The following is an 18,817-nucleotide window of genomic DNA, read 5'->3' on the forward strand; positions in this document are numbered from 1 at the left end:
GTTGATTTCAAAGTTGCGAAGCTACACAGCAACAGCCATCATTCCTGATGGATGGGGAGGGGAGGATCGAAAAACGAGTGTAACACAAGGATAATGATGCTGAAGTAACTATACATATCTGCGTGTTACAGCAATTCGATCATGGTCGCAGTATACTTTAACCGTACAATTTCACGTTTTGTCTCACGACTCAAAAAGACATCTCACGCAAATCTCCTCACACAAATCGGAATTGTGAAATAGTTGCCAGCTGTACATCGTATCGTGCTACGTTGTACGTGAATTTGAGCCGCCATTTCAAAATACCAGAAGCTGCTCCATGCATCAGAAGAAAACTCAGGCAAAAAATTGGGAAAATTTGATTGCACAGTATTTCTGTTTTCACTGTAAAAATTTCAAAATTGGGTCGTGATCAGGATCGCAACCCCCCAAAAAATGCATTACTTTGAGTGCAACGAGAACGGTACACAAGTCCTTCTTCTCCACATTTTCTGTTACAATCATTTCCCATTAACCCTCTACTTACAATACAAGGTTTTCCCCGTGTTTACACTATGAGGACTTGTGAATCAAATCTCAGTGCTGGCAGCGGCTTACCCCCTGTTCAGACGCAAGCCAGTTTATGCCAAAACTCGATAAAGTAATGACGTATAAAGAATCATCATATACAGTAGCCTACAGACCGTTCAGATGCTAATCTCAACCGTTCTGGAAAACGTTGTATAGATGTGCAGTTTCCCACTGCGCATGCTGTTATGGTCATGAGTGACAGCCATGGGGTCATCATTTGTGCGCGCTCCCATTAAGCCCCGCCCAGTTATGCCATTCTATGGCCGCCATACGTTCAGACGCACATTTAGACACGATGGAATGCCGATTCGTTATCATATTCCAGTTCGAAACGATGCTCTGACCATTGTTTCGCTATACGTCGTTACGTTATACGTCGTTTCGTTCAGTCAGCATTCAGATGTATAAATTCATCATATTGCTACACCGTTTTTGTAGCTATACCGTTCTAGTACAAATTTTTTTGCATCTGAACACCCTGTTAGAATCACTAGTTAGGGCATTTTAGAAAATTTCTGGACCATCTGTGAAAAAATTGTTTACCAATAGCTTTCTTCACCAATGTGTTCACTAAGGTGTCTACTAACACCTCTCAATTAGTTCCAACCCAAATCCATGTGGAAAATTCTGGGGAGCCAATCAAAATCGAGCACCCGGAGGGGGGCGGGGCAGAAATGGAAAAATATATATGTTTTCCAATATAAGCGAGTGAGATGTCTAACTAGGGGTTTTGGGGGGTGCAGAATCGATTCCCACAATTAGTTTTGAGTACAAACAACTCTCTGACCGTGAAATAGGCCACGCCTCCTTTTTGCCCCCGCCGAAATACGTAAATATTGGTATTTTTATACTTATCTCATTAGGTTTATATAATGGGTTTTTAGGGTGCACTGAAAACACTTGTGTGCGATGGGAAGTAGTCGTTACCATTTCTCTTATATCCATAACACCAAATATAATCATATTACTGCTGTGTATACTTATTAAATGATTGATTCTCAATAGTTTTGAACCAACATCCTCGTGGAAAAAAAAAACCAACAACAACTGTGGAGCCAGTTAAATCTACGCAACAGAATGGGAGGGGTTGTCAAACAATGGGAAGATTTTTTTTTTTTTTTTGCCAGTATTATCGTGTGAGATGTCCAATTAGGGGTTTCTGGGGGTACTAAATGGATTCGAAACATTAGTTTTGAGTTAAAACTACTACCTGATCATTAAAATAGGCCACACCTACTTTTTGCACCCGCTGAATCATGTATTATTGGTATTTTAATTTATACGCATCTCGGTGGGTTTATGTAGTGAGTTGGTTAGAATGCTGCATTGAGTTCTATCATCACTTAATTTGAGCTACACCTTCTCTAAAAACAGTTGGCAAAACACTGAAACATAAGTGTGCAAAATAACAAAAGTAGTTGTTCCCTCTTCTTTTACTTCCATTATGCCCATTTAAATCCAACAGAAATGTATCTCAATATTGAAACCTTGGTACATTATCCTACTCACAGACATCTCCCTCACTGCTCCCATCAGCTGTTTGGTCGATGTTCTGGCAACAGCTATCACGACATTTGCCGCAAAAAGAAATACACTTGACTCCTTACTTTTTATCATACAACTTGCTTTTTACAACTGAGGGCCGGCGACTAGCTGTGTGCTACAGTCCCCCTCACAGTTACAGCTGAAAAACTTCAGAAAATAGTCCTTTGCGATGGGTCTGTTGATGGGACCGGTGCGTAACCTTGGTCCTCAAGCTTCCATCCATACTCCAAGACATCCAATGATGGAGTTTGCAACATTAGCCAATCTCTGGTTTGGAGATAAGTTTGTAGAGAATGCTGCTCTGCAGCTTATGTTGTCGGGGACATGTAATTTCTCAGTTTTTGATGCTCCCAGCAGCAGCCCGCTTGCTGAAGACGTCAAATCTCAAGTCTTCAAAGTCTGTTGGGTGGTCTTCCATGGAACATGAGCTTGAATAATTCACAGCTGACTTTAATGATAGCATCTCTCTTGCCTCGGATGTCCAGAGACGCATCCATGGCCTGTTTCGCCTTGTCAGTCTCGCAGAGCTTGTTTACCAAAGTTGATTTGCTGAACCCAGAAATTGCTGACACTGTATCGCAGCCGGAAAAGCTGTGCAAGAATTCAAGATCAAACACTTCCGGTATCTCTCTGGGAGGGCCTCCCTTATCTTTGGGATTATAATCATAAGATGTTTCCTTGGCGCTTGTTAGGAAGATAGAGTGAATCAGCAAAAAGATGATGTCGGTGTCCCCAGCCCTCACCTCAACAGTAGAATCTTTTGCCTCATCTAGAGTTGCCCGGACCATAGCAGTGTCTGTATCATCATGGTATTGCTGTGCACTGATCCCATTTCTACTGAATGTCTCAGCAAGCAGCAGAATAAAATGGGCCTTGCTGCTCTTGCTTTTCTCTTGGAACGTGGTTTTTGATGTCAGAATCAGAATGTCACATCAAGCATTCTTTGTTCATCTCCGGTGATCAAGGCCTTTAGTGGTGCTGCCGTATCCGTCAGAGACCACATTGATTTGGAGAAACTGGCCCCCCATGGACTTAAAAAATAGAGGTATCTCTTGGCAATTAATGCCCTTAGCAGGTGAGGTTAGCTTCCCATTTGACGTTGCGCAAGAGCCATCCACCATCCGTCACCAGACTCGTGCAGGGGTTTATTCTACGGGTTCCACAGAAGTCTTGCTAGGGTGCATGGTTTCCATACACAGTGAATTTGGTAAGCTCTTACCAAATTCACTTTGTATGGAAACCATGCAGTCAGCTTCTCAGATCATGAGCGGTCAGGTACATGGACTAAAATCACGATAGAAACCACACTCATGGGTGAGGCCAAATCCTCAAACAGTCTTAACAGAGGACGCTTCCGGAATGAATCTCCTCACAGGTGTTGGGTCAAGACGCTAAACCACTTCTCATGCATTCACAAGGAACTTGAACAAGGTATGAACAAGCGTGAGGTACCTGACCACACGCACGTCACAAGAGCCCAGATGAAGAATGACGAAGATGCTGTCAACGCCATTTTCGGATGGTTGGAGGAGATCGACCTCTTCGATGCAACATGGGACAAGAAGACCCTAGTATCCTTTATAACAGGATTCAGCAGCACTCCAGAGGACCCAGTCAACGCTGATCAGGCAGAGGAGGTTGGCAGAGCCATGCTGGCCAAGATGAATGGACGAACGGTTCTGGATTCAATTGAAACTAAAGCAAAAGGTGAAGTCATTAGAGAGCCTTAGAAGTGGACCCAAAGTCAATGGAAAGAAGCTGGTTATTGACTCACTCAAGCTCTTCAACCGTCTAATCATCATCAGTTTGCGTGAAGTCAAGACCGAAGGTCTGTGATTTGAGTTGACGCCAACACCAATGTCTCTATTTGACGAAGACTAGAAGTTGCGAAATCCAGACAATGCTGCCCAAGCAAGATTTCTGAAAGCATTTGTGGAAAGCGTTGAACGAACCCCCTGCATGAGTCTGTTTATTGATGGTGGATGACTATACTGCACAACGTCAAGCGGGAGGCTGACCTATCCTGGACGGGCATTTCCGAGAGCTACCTTCAGTTTTTGAAGTCCATGGGGAGCCAGTTTCTCCAAATCACTGTAGTCTTTGGTAGATACGGCAGCTCTGCTAAGGACAATGATCACCTGAGACGAACAAAGAATGCACGATGTGACATTCCCTTTCGCCCAGACATTAAAGCCTCGTTCCAAGAGAAAAGTTCATCCACAACAAGAGCAACATGCCCCGGCTCATTCTGTTGCTTGCTGAGAAATTCAGTAGAAATGGGATCAGTGTACGGCAATGCCACGATGATGCAGACACTGCTATAGTCCGGGCATATATCTAGATTAGGCAAAATATTCTCCTGTTGAGGAAAGGGCGGAGGACACCGATATCATGGTTTTGCTGATTCACCCCATCTTCCTCACAAGAGCAAAAGAAACATCTTGTAGTATCGCAAAGATCAGGGAGGCCCTCCCAGAGAGATACCGAAAGTGTTTGATCTTGAACTCTTGCACAGCTTCTCTGGCTGCAATACAGTGTCAGCGATTTCTGGGTTCGCAAATCAACTTTGGTAAACAAGCTCTGAGAGACTGACAAGGCGGAAAGGGCCATGGATGTGTTTCTGGACATCCGAGGCAAGAAAGATGATATCATTAAAACCGGGTGTGTATTATTTAAGCTCATGTTCCATGGAAAACCACCCGAAAGACTTGGAGGCTTGAGATTTGACATCTTCACCAAGCGGGCTGCTGATGAGCGCATCAAACCTGACAACAGAAGCTGCAGCGGAGCATCCTCTACGAGCTAATCTCCAAACCAGAGGTTGGCTAATGTTGCAAACTCCATCATTGGATGTCTTGGAGTATGGATGGAAGCTTGAGGACCAAGGTTACGCACCGGTCCCTTCAACAAACCCCATCGCAAAGGACTATTTTCTGAAGTTTGTTAGCTGCAAACTGTGAAGGGACTGTAGCGCACTGAAGCGCAGTTGTAAAAGCAAGGAGTTATGCATTTCTGTTTGCGGCAAATGGCATGGTAACTCTTGTCAGAACATCAACCAAACAGCTGATGGGAGCAGTAAGGGAGATGTTGGGGAGTAGGATAAAGTACCAAGGTTTCAATACAGTTCTGTTGTGCCAGATTTAAATGTGGCATAATGGAAGTAAGAGAAGTGGATTGCACAGTTAACGGTATATGTTGCAGTATTTTTTGCTCACTGTTTTAAGAGTTGATACAGCTCAAATTCAATAATAGAACTCAATTCAGTGTTCTAAAAAACTCACTGAATAACCCACTGATGTACGTATGAAATGCCAATAATACATGATTCAGCGGGTGCAAAAAATAGGCGTGGCCTATTTTAATGGTCAGGTAGTATTTTTTCCGCAAAACTTATGTTTCGAATCCTTTCAGCACCCCTAGTTGCTTTAATAGGTTTAACTGGCTCCACAGTTTTGGGTTCCCCCCCCCCCGGCAAGGATGTTGGTTCGAAATTATTGAGAATCAAACATTTGATAAGTAAGGCCTATTTACAATAATATGATAATATTTGGTGTTATGGATATAAGGGAAATGGGAACAATTACTTCCCATCGCACACAAATATTTTCAGTGCACCTTAAAAACCTACTATATAAACCCAATAAGATACGTATGAAAATACCAACATTTACGTATTTCGGCGGGGGCAAAAAGGAGGCGTGGCCTATTTCACGGTCAGAGAGTTGTTTGTACTCAAAACTAATTGTGGGAATCGATTCTGCACCCCCAGAAACCCCTAATTAGACATCTCACACGCTTATATTGGAAAAAATATATATTTTTCCATTTCTGCCCCGCCCCCCTCCGGGTGCTCGATTTTGATTGGCTCCCCAGAATTTTCCACAAGGATTTGGGTTGGAACTAATTGAGAGGTGTTAGTAGACACCTTAGTGAACACATTGGTGAAGAAAGCTATTGGTAAGCAATTTTTTCACAGATGGTCCAGAAATTCTCTAAAATGCCCTAACTACACTATCAAGTTAGTGCTAAACAGTTGAGATACTGTACTATTCCACTATTAGCAACATCATGGACATTTTATGAGTCAATCGATGCACACTAACATCACTGCTCAATTATGCAAGCAACATTGCTCTGTGGAAAGGCCTTTTTTAAAGATAATTTGCACAGTGTTGACTTTCCTCAATTTTTGTTTCTCTTTTGTTGAGAAGTACAAAATTTTTCCTGACAAGGTACACAAGTGAACATATGAATAGATATGAACAGTGCTTCTTTATGGTTATTATAATTACAAATATCATCATCATCATCATCATCATCATCATCATCATCATTATTATTACTATTACCATTACCATTACATATAATCTTGTAGCTGCTTGAAGCAATCCAACATTTAACTTAAAGCAAATTCTTGCACAGGATGAAGAAAGAGGAAATCCTTTTCCCCCATCCCTTCAGAGTGGTAACAGCATCCTATCCCACCCCCATATTATACATCGCTTTTCTCAAGGGCTATACACTGATGAAGTGCTATGTGATATACCGGTACTCAAAAGTAATGGCTCTAATTCATACAAATACATAGGCAATCCAAGGCACGTTTATACACACTGTAAGAGAAAAAGGGACTAATGACATTGTCAGATTGCATGCATAACACAAACTGGCACATTAAATGCATGCGCTGGGCCATGACTACTATTCCAGATATGGGCTCCCCATCATCAAACATGATCAAGCAGAAATGGTACTGTGAAAGTGGAAATTTTCGCGGCATTGAAATTTTCGTGCATTTCGCGCACCCAGAAGCTAGCACGAAAATAAGGGCAGGAGAATATTTTTGCCTGCCATACTGTTCTAGTAGTTAAGTCTTGATTCCGCTGAATTAAAAACTCTTCTCAACCGGCCGAGCGCGAAAAATTAGTCACACAAAAATATCCACTTTTACAGCATATGATCGCTGAAGAAAGGGCTGCCTTCATTCCGAGGCACATAATTGCAGAGACTGTACAGGAATGATTTGCCGGTAAACTCTTGGGGTAGAATTCCCTAGCATGATTTTGTTATGGTTTCGATCACAATATCTGTACAGTAGTATATCAATCATACACTAAGTTTGTGGCTCATGTAGATTCAGTTAATGATTTTTTTTTTCAATATCTCCTGCTTTCCCCCCCCCCCCCCGTAACATTTTGAGGATTACACTACGAGATCTCACTGAACAAAAGATAGAAAACTACTTCAAAAAACATTTATCATGCATGAATGAGTATTAAAAATAGGAAGTTAGGCCGATAACCTATCGATACCACATAGTGTGTTCTAAATTCATACAAAATCACTTGCAGGAAATCAAAATTTCTATGTCAGCAAATTCTCCTCATTTCACTACCTTTCTATAATTTCCCTCATCACAACCATTTTTTAAAAAAGAATGGCACTTCCTACAATATATTGAAGACAATAATTTCTCATATCCCATAACACAAGACACAAACAAACATGTTAGGCCTACATTTCAGGTCTATCACTGCGTTCGCATTGGTTCCTACCACAAGGGGTAAGTCCCGCACTGTAACTGATAGCGCCCAGCTGTATTCATCAAATGTGCGCATGCACAAAGTCTGGGTTCAAGTGGCAGGGCTTGGGGACAGTCGAGATACCAGTGTGGAAGGCCAGTCACAAAAAACATTAAAAAAATAAGATCTCTGGCGACTGTCCCTGCAACGTGGGGGCAATTGTGAATGCGCGGTATGTTGTGAATATGAGACAAATAACTGCGCTTCGTAAAAGATCTAATGCAGCACCATACAAAAGTACATAACAAGCAACGGCATAATATGCGATCTTGCATTTCTCCTCCACACGCTATCGAAAGTGGATCATCCAGCATAAAGAGGAATGCAGGATTTCACACGGTCAGCTATGGGCATTTAATAGCAACACTCATCTGTCCCTTGCAACTGATATAAAACTCTTGGTGCCAGTTTACAAACACATCAACTGCATTTGAATTGGCACGGTTTTGAAAACGACATCCAGATACTTTCTAAAGAGACAATTTCTAACTATTAAAAATGGAGAATTTGTAGAAGAAAAAAAAATTACCTCAGGTTTGGTTTTACCGTGATCTCTCTCACAGCAAGATGGGCAACGAGACGTCTTGCAATCTTTCAGTCCTCTGCTATTATATTGCCACAGGGAAACGATCCAACCACACAAGCAGAGTAATGGTCAATTGGCAACTGCGAGGGGAGACAGCAATACAGATCAGTGCGGACGCTCCCAATCTTTTTTTAGCATTGCTGATAACTTGCCGTTATGGGTCACTAACTACATAAGCAAGCCATCTGTTGACGATGTGTCCAATGTATAGAACATTTTGCACAAAAGCAACCATTTCCCTCCCCCCCCCCCCTTAAAAAATTTGCCTTTTTAATGCCTGTTGCTTCCAGACAATCACACACAAATAGCCCATTATCAGACGGAAGGGGGATAATAGCTGCTAAAAATAGACCAGGCAAATAATGACAAAGTTGCGAAGAACTTCAGCAACACAATGCCCTGGAGTGGCTAATCCTGAACTCGCATTTCTGTGGGATGACCTCGCACCTCACAACTTAAAATGGGGTTGCATTCGTCACCAGACAAAGTACACTGAGAAATAGCATGCAAAAAAACCTGGCTTCATTCTTCCTCCTAATCTCTCTTTGTCACTTCCTTTCTTTCATGATATTTGCAGTTTTCTCCCCTTTGAGCACTGTTATATGGAAAGCTCCTCTTGTGCAAGGACATACAGAAAAGGGGGAGAAAAAGGTGGGATTACAGTATTTATAGCTTTCCAGGAAATTTAGTAAATCCCAAATTGTTGCTATTAAAGGTGAAATGTGGGTCATTTCTCACTGGCAAATTTTGTGATTAATGCAAAACACTGCAAAATTTCAGGTGTTTGTTCACACTGGAAAGAAACTTTGCAAAATTATGCACCAGAAGAATGACTAGCGAAATTTTGCAATGAACTTCACATGCGTGAAGGATGATCCCACCATGACACTTCGGTTTGGCACAGGTTCAACTCCCGCGAAACTCTGTAAGTTGTACAGTACAATTACATACATGTATGTACAAGTAATAACCGCGACTATGCGATTGTTATATGTGTATTGCAATACACCTTACCTCTAGGCCCCCTACTCCGCACACACTCTAAAATTTCTTCCTCAAATCTGTCGTCTGATGAAGACAGGCCTATAGAGGCTCAGTTTGATCCAGTTGACAAGTAGGCCTAGGCATATAGGCCCTATGTACTTGTCCGTTACACCGGTATCGACCATGACTTTTGTGCAAGAGCATATTAAAAGGACAGTTATTCATTACGGTCATTGAATAAAAGGTTTGAACATCTTGAGATCAATGGCTTCGTTGGGACGTACAAAACAATCGGCTTTTTAAACATGGGGGGGGGGGGTGCTTGGAGCAAGACTAACCACTATTCAGTTCCAGCAAGGATCTATGTGGAAATACAATGAGAGATGTCCTGCAAGGAAGAGCAAAGTGTCCTCCTTGTTATAGAGATTAGGCTACAATGGAGTCAGCCAGCCGTGCTTCTCAAGGAGCTGTTCAGACAGGCTCTGTGTTACACACGTTCACACACACACACACACACACACATACATACACACACACATACACACACAGGCACAGCTTTTATTCCTGTGTCATTATTGATTAGGTCAGAGGGTACTATTACAATCTCATTGTTAACTTCAAGTCCTGAAAGTGGTCTTGCAGGAACAAAAGCTACCACATGTGGTGTTATTGGTCTTCTTTTTATGAAGGCTACACCAGAGTACAAAGCCCTACACATGAGGCCTGCTTTTTACGTGGCAGGGCCCGAGGCCAACCTGAGGCCACGTTGTGGACCGTTTACACACCAGCATCACGGCCAGCTCCAGCAAAGACGCTCCTCATAGATCCTGTTTATACATGGGCCGGCCTCACGTCCCCTTTACCTACTGTGCCGTAGGAGCACCCTTTTTTAAAGTAAACAAACATTTCACTTGGTTAGATTTAGTTTTGATACTCTACCATGCTCTCGCCCCTGCCAAAGGTCATGTGACCAGTCATCTGCAGCTCCGAAAGTTAGCCTCGGGCCCGCGCGGTACCATTTACACATAGCTATGGCCAGCCTGAGGCCACCTCCAGAGGTTATCTTAAGTGGAGTCGGCCTGAGGATGGCCCGAGTTTTGTGTGACTGTCTACACATACGAGAAAGCTGACTTGAGGCCGGCCTGAGTCCAGCCTCAGGCCAGCTATCTCGTATGTGTATCAGGGGTCTTTGATCAGCATCACTCCTCGGCATCTCAAGACCACATCTTTCCTCCTGGTTTTTTCCCATCACATTCTTTCGCATTTTCAATCTGGTATTCCAGCATACCAGTACAAAAAAAAAAAAAAAACCTTATTGAATGAGTGGGAAAATCCCCACTCTAAATTTGACTTTAAGCAGAACAAATACAACAATTTCAGAAACTGTTATACATCGCATCTAACAATATGTTCTGAAATTTTGACATAATCCATGTTTTCACATTTAACTGAGATATCACAATCACAGAAATATGCAAATCTGACAATAAACTTTTCACTTCAATTGTATTCTTATCATCAAGAGCCACTTGAACATGAACCATTTAGGTCTTTAAACAAAAAAATTTTCTGCTCTGTGGACTACTGACTATGAAGAAAGGTTTTTTCGCGGCATGAAATCTTCCACAAATTGGAGCAGACAGCCTTTTTTGCGGCATGAAATTTCAACAAACTTGCCACTGGCATTCAATGCATATATCCATAACGTACACGTGAACTTTCATTACATGCATTTTAATTTCACGAATCTTGGCTCTCATGAAATTCACAACTTTAAAATGCACTTTATCAGTGAAAAATGAGCAAAGAAAATGGGATTCCATCGGGATTCGAACCCCAGACCTCCGGATTGCTAGCCCGGTGCTCTACAGACTGAGCTATAAAATGCATGCAAACATTCTGGGCCCTGTTGCATAAAACCCTTACCGCTGGACTTACCGCTCCTTTCTAGCGGTAAGTCTCCAAATTAGCGGTAAATTTTATCATCCTTGATGATGATTGGCTGTGACGCCTAATTTTGACGGTAGCTACCATTGAAATTCAACGGTAAGTTTTATGCAACGGGCCACTGGTTTTACAGTATACAAAAATTTGTACTTGAAGAGTATGGCTGTTATATAATTATGAGTGTGTGTATGGTAGAGGATGCACTGGGGTATCAGATACTCCCTATTTTGACTGAATTTGGTGGGGGGGGGGGGGACTTCAGACACTCTGGGATTTTTGGAATCATTCCCATCAAACAAACCTCAATTGTGTATTTACCAGGACAGGAAGATGCGTTACCATAAAGTCACTCCGTATCAAACACATCCTCTCTGTTGAGCAAACGTTGCATGAATCATATCAAAACAGAAAGAACCACGGTCCAACCCTTGTACAGCGTCTGATAGAAACCACATAGGCCTACTTGGCAGACAGTGTGGAACAGGAACTCCGACTCTCCCCTATCCTTACCTGTGAGAGACCAACGTCCGTGGTATGCACCCATTCTCAATCATGCTTAAATTCTTTCTGTTTTTTTTACCCAGTCTGGTGTAAAGTCAGATAAGCAGTATCAGAACCGACAGAAGAGAGTTTCCATGCTGGGGTATCCATGGACCGGTTTAGCATGTTGCTGAATGCAAGCGTTCCCGGAATTTTCCGTAAGACAAGGATTACATTTGTACGTCAGGACTTCAAGATGCCTTTTCAACATCATGTAACAACGCGCCGAACAGCGAGGAGTTTCTCTCTCGCATCTCTCCCTCTCTATGCCTTCATCACTTGGGTAAGGTGGCATTATTTGGAGTGAAATATTGCAAGATATGTTTATTAGATGAGTTGACAGCTCAGTGTTACAAAGGGTCTGTGTCTCTTGGGGCCCTAAATCCCAGCCGACCTCTTCCTCCCCATCAAAGTAAACAAACAAACAAACAAAAATAGTAACACACATGCAACAACACCACTAAATACCTGTGCATCCCCTTCCCTCTGTCCTACATGTTGTATGTCATGGGTAATCCTGATCTTTATGAAAGAACAAAATCAGTGGTGGAAATGAGCTGCTTGGCGGAGGTCTGCGCTCTCAGAGTGCTTCTCTAGTTTTCAAATATTTGTGTGTGTTGCAGCGCACACAAAAGAGCTCCCCTCACATTGGTTCAAACTTACAAACACCCTGCGCCTTCCCAAACCTTACAAATACCCTGTGTGTTCCCGAACCAAATGCGCAATGACTTCAAGCTACAGGGTACTCACGTACCTCGGAATCAACAGGTTTAATCAAAGTCTGTTTTGTGCGAAGAAGAGAGTTGGGAATGACATCTATAAATATATGTATTATGCTCTGCTAATAACGGCCTCACTTTTGATAAATAGCGAGAAAGACGGCCAGAGAGAAAGGGAAAGACAGACAGACAGACATACGGACAGACATATTTGGAATGAGCTAAAATTAGACCCATCCTCATTTCCCATGGTACTCGACAGAGCGACATGCGCGAGAATTGAAAACATATCATTGCCTCTGCTGATCCTTACAAGCTGCTCAATGGGCAAATAACCACAGCAGGTTGCGCAGTAAATTTAGAAACAGAGCTACGCAGCGAAACACAGTCATACCCCGAAAAACAGGAAGCCTCTCATTTCACGTTTCTCTTCTGCGCATCGGGCCCGTTGGACGTCTCTCCCTAAAATTCCATCTACTGCCCTGGAATTGTTCCAAGTTCACAATCTCTCTATGAGTAGTGACTTTCAGATTTGTTTTGTGTTTGTTGCACATTTTTTTTTTTTAGTTTTTTTATTTGTTGTCTTTTTGTAGTTATACTATTTCTGGACATCTATCTCAATCTTCATTCTTACTCACCCATGTATAACATGTTGCAATGCATCAACCACACATTTGTGCCATATTGGTATTTTCATCACTTCCCATACAATCCACTCCTCGTTTGAAATTGCCTTCCTCTTACGAAAAGTTTCAAAGGGATATGGAAAAGTTTCAAAGGGATATGGAAAAGTTTCAAAGGGATATGGAAAAGTTTCAAAGGGATATGGAAAAGTTTCAAAGGGATATGGAGAACAAAGATCAGTGATTGCCTCGCACTGACAAAATCCAAAAGAAATATTTCAAATTTGTTCTAAATGTGGTTACTTCTGTCGATTTCATTTCCAATACATTCTTGACCACCAAAAACTGGACAAAAAGGTTTACAGAGAATATGCTGAAAATGCAACAATTTGGTGTAAAAACCTACCTCTAAAGGTATTTTATGTGCCATAATTTGTAATAAGCACATTTACCATGTGCATTATTTTCTAGAAAATACCGATACAAAGTCACATGTAGAAATTATACAGATGACAAACCACGGAAATGGGTTCATGGTGATTATTTATTTTGTTAATGATAACTGGATAGTTCTGATTGGCCAGAGATAAATCTCTCCATACATGTACATGCCCTTATCAACATTTGTAATAAATGATATTTACTTTCGAAATCATTAAAAGTTGTGAAAAAAAAATGTTGAGGGTTGGTCTGTGGTGGTTTTCAAAATTTAAATCGACTTACAACACAATGGTCCTTGTTTTCTTAAGACAAAAAGATATCAAAAATTCCCAAAGCCTGAAACAGGTCAAGTCTATTATCCTCTTGGCATGACCCCCCCCCCCCCCCCCCAAAAAAAAAAAGAGCCATTAGCTATCCTTTCCCATGATGTGGTTCAATTGTCAATACTAGTGTAACTTTACATGATTTTTCAGCTTGTTGGTATACTTATCAGCACTTAAAAATGGCATTGTCAGAATGTTGTCTCTAGGAAACACTGTGGGTGGTTGTTGTTTTTGTGTTGTTTTTTTTTTTTTGGGGGGGGGGGGGTTGGTTTGTTTTGTTGGGGTTTTTTTGGTTCTTTTTTGGGGGCGTGGGGGGAGGGGAAGGGGGGAGTCTCACTGCTCTCCATCATCATCTGAAAAAAACAGAAAAAAACAAACAAACACACACACACACATGATGACATTGCTGCCTTCATCAAATTCATGATCACATTGACTTTTAGAAAAAGGTTTGGGTATAAAAGTCTGATGCTAAGTACATTGACCTCGCAGCAAAAAGCAGAGTCCCATGCAGTGCCTTGGAATTCACATAAATGGAAATGCCCAATCACGTTTTGGCAGCCTTTTTGACATGAATGGCAGCTGAAACGTCAAGTGTTAATGAGAACTACCATGTTGCCACCACCACGAACCTAGCAGGCCTAGTCCATGCCACTACTATGCACACCCTAAACAAAACAAAAACAAAATATGATATAAAAAAAGAATGTCTCACGTTCAATTTCTTATCAAAACTCTCGAGCATGCACAAAAGTGTTTTACACTGAGCAGTAATCCTTGATTTAATCATTCCATTCACTTGCAATTTGCTGACTTCTTTCAGTCTTTTGCTACAATAGTGAATCATAGGCTGCCTTTGATATCAGTTTTACCTTCATTAAACTTACATAAATTTACAACATCCATACAATAAAATGATCTGTTCTTGTACAATTTAAATTCTATTGAAACAAAGCCTGAATAATTCATATCCTTGTCTTTTTTAATTGAAAAGTAGTATACAACCCCTACCCCCCCCCCAAAAAAAAAAACCCAAAAAACACAACAACAAAGCTTTGAATGGATTCACTAAAATCCTCATTTAGTTAAAACTATAAAAACAAGTATAATCATAGAAAAATTATGTTTTGATTCTGCTGAACATTATGTTATGCTATTTCTGGGAATCCTTGTAATGGAACAACTTTCAGCAACATTCTTCGGTGAGAATGTTGTCTGATTTTTTAATGTATGTCAAGAAAAGAAAGAATTTATATATTAAATGTCTCTACACAACCTGTAACATGGACATTGCTTATTGTTTCAATGCAGTCATGCGACATAAAAGCTAATCTCCTTGGGTGTAATCTCCTCTGCGACAATCATTGTCCTCCGCTCAGATCGATCTCGGACTCTGGGGTGAGTGCCCAGAAACAAATAAGTCCTACAGGGCAATCGGCTTCGCCACTGCAATGTATTTAAAATCGGCACTTTAGCCGCACAAAGGAAATGCAGTGCGGGCATGCAATCAATACCCGGTGTCGCCAAATATGGATGCACCGATTCAAGAGGATTTTAATGGTATTCTGTACGGATGGGCACATTTGATGTAGGTCAGAGTGATCTGTTTTTGTCTGTGAGCAGAAATAGCATGTATACCATCCTTCTCTGATGGCAAAATGACACACTTATCAGCTTTTCAGGGAGACTTCACCTCTGACAGACAGAGGCTAAATTATATAAAAGGGGGGGGGGGGGGGGGGAGGGGGGAGTATTGGGGGAACAGTGACCATGACAAGGTAGTGCTGAAGTTGTACATGTAGCTCATCTGTTCTCTGTTTTGTTTTGTGAGTCTGTATGATTATCATGTAAGTCAAAGATAAAGAATACAATGCTGATGAGTTGTTACAAAACAAATTGAAATCACAAAGCTCAATTATGATGGAAATTAAACAGTAAGACATCGAAGTTACACCATGAAGTACTGGAAAGTAAATAACCAAAAAATACATAAATCATATGAGGTGCACTGAATTGACGGCGTGTTCATTGACCTCTTAGAGCATGACATCTCTCGGCATCATTTCATTGTGATCTAAATCTAGATCATGGTTGCCAGGGTTATGAATAGACTTGACACTCAGGACAAAAACTACACCCTTTACCAGGTGGCATGTTGACCTTGGAACGGAACACACAGACACACACACAAACACAAGGTGACATTTTGTAGGTCCATCCACCTCTTGCTACACACAGCCGCAGCATTTATAGCTTTTCCACTCAGGTTTAAACAGGGATCATTTGACTGTGAGTAATCACTTTTTTCTCCCCATCCCTGTCACCCCCCCTCCTCTCCCCCCCCCCCCCCCCCCCCCCGGGAAAAAAAAAAAAAGAATAAAAACTTACACATTGGCACGTCATCATATAAATAGAGAAATGACAGGCAACCGGAAGCCTCTGTCCTACCACATTGTCAATTTTAATAATCTGATGGTAATGAAATGTTCCGGCTTCGGTAATGAAGTTGCACCATGCGCTAATCTACCCAGATATCAGTGATATTTGTGTGCTGGTATAAAAGTGGAAGAATTGTTCCATACTGTGAAGTATGATAATCATGGAGGAGATAGCATGACAATCAATAAGGAAATCACACACAGATCATTTGGATCTCATAATGTCCTCGTTTGGGTTGATAAAATCCATCTACTTTAATATTCTATATCATCCTATGAAACGTTGGAATCTCTATACATCGTAGGGTCAACAGAAAAATTAACCATATGTCCAGTCTGCATAATCACTTATAGAATACTGTATTCACCAAATATTTCATGAGGTTTTAATTTTTGTAAATTTTGTGAGTTGGGTGCTCTTCGTGAATTTAAAAACAAGCGAAATCATTAACTCTAATCCCCCATTTGAAAGAACTTGCAGGCATACATTTCGCTGTTCAGTACTGTACTTCATGAGCTCAAATTTAACTACATGCAAAATTGTTGTTAAGTCCAGATTCGTAAAATATTAGACTCACTAAAATTATGGCGTATACAGTACTAATAAAAATCTTTGATATCAAACCACTATAAGAACATAACTTCAAACTTTAACTCACACAAGAAGCATTGCAACGTATTTACGTACAAATACGCAACTGCGGCATTTTCCACGAAACCAGGAGTAGAACTGCAAGTCACCTTGGCAATCTACGGCACATGGGGTACACAGAAGTGACCTACGCATCACAACACTTCTTCGTTATATGTCAATGACATACTAATGCCGTAAAATGGACAAATATGAATTTGATCGACAGACCTATTGCACACCAAGAGGCAAATTCCCACGCAAATTTGGCAATCTCGCATTTCCCCAAGTCCACCTTCATTCTTGCACTCTAAAGCGGCCCTTCAACTACAAACCATTATCTATAAAAAGCCTATGATCTCACAAAGGATGCGGCATTCCATATTCGTCCATAGCCTCAGCGAGTGACAGGCAAGCGTTGACAGAATAAAACTGAACAATAACAAGAACAAAAGACAAATCATTTCATAGAGTGCACTGCCACTGGACTCCTGCCAACTCACAAGTCCACCTAGGAGGTGAGGGATTAGGTTTTCATGCTAGCAAGACGGTGGTAACCATAGAACCATGAAGTGTGCTTTTATCTTTGTTTCCTGACTTTTTTTCCTTCTGTTTTGTGAATCTGACGTATGAAGTTGGTTTAGTAATTGTGAATATTTCCTGCCAAGTACCTGAATACTTACATGTCAGGACATCATCACAGAGTAAAACAGCTTATTCAAGATCATGCCAGATTCAGATATTGTATAATACTTTTAATAGCAACTGTTCATTCTTCCCTCTACAAAGCCCCTAACTCACCAAACAATACCATACTTTCTTCTGCAATATGTCCCACACTACAGCCAGGACTCTTAAAAGATTTTGTTTTGTGTTTTTTAAAAGATTAAAAAAAAAATCCCCTTCTTTCTACAGAACGATTTTAGTGGCAGTGAAATTGGTGGTCTTCACAGATGTACAATGCATAAGATTTGAGACTCTGAAGCATGAAACTGCTTGCAATGTTGATAGTGAAGTCTTTACAGTTCAAACTTAATTTTAAGTTCACGGAAAGGGGGGGGGGGGTACACAATCCAGTTTTTTAGTCTTAAAGACCATCACAGTGCTCTGTATCTTGTTCTCAAATTTGAACCTCTACCCTAAATATTCTTTCTAGGTCCTCCAGCTCTGATTTGGACCAAATTTGATAGATTGGGAAAAATATCCAGTATAATACATGTATGTCCAGGACAGTGTGTAAAAGACAAAAATACTTGCCATTTTCAAAAGAGGAAAAACGTCGCTACACTAGAGAGCATAAATTATCACGCTACATGTATTTCAGTGCTGCCAGCACTGGAGATTTTAATGTAATCACAAGTGTTTTGACTCCTTCAGTCCATGCAACATGTTGGTCTACTATACTAATCCATCATCACTCTTATGCTACAAATGTATCATCCAAATCCCAAACCATGACCCTAATCACAATACCAAACCCTTCTCTTTCACCCAGAATCAAAATCCCATGTACTTCTACATCCTGACTAGTTGCAAAGTTCTACAAGGGCTGAGCAGAATGAGACTTGAAGATTGATTCACAATATTCCTTTTCATAATTTATAGGGATTAATCACAACTCCACTATCACTCAACAAATTTCTCACTTTCTCAAGAACTATACATTGTTTATAATAAGAAACAAATTTAGCTGTACTGGCCTCGAGCAATGTATTTATAGGCATAAAACTACACTGTGATTTGCAGTGTAAACATGATACAATAACCAACAGGTTTCAATTTCAACGTGCATAAACAATGGTACAGCAAATCATCGGCAGTAGATAGTAAAGTAGTGTGGGATACAAGGCCACATATTATAAAAATATAGACCCTTGGCTCACTGCCC

Source organism: Diadema antillarum, unplaced genomic scaffold (genome assembly GCF_040938485.1).
Source record: "Diadema antillarum isolate AM-2024a unplaced genomic scaffold, OU_Dant_1.0 scf00000186, whole genome shotgun sequence".
In the NCBI taxonomy this organism is placed as follows: Eukaryota; Metazoa; Echinodermata; class Echinoidea; order Diadematoida; family Diadematidae; genus Diadema; species Diadema antillarum.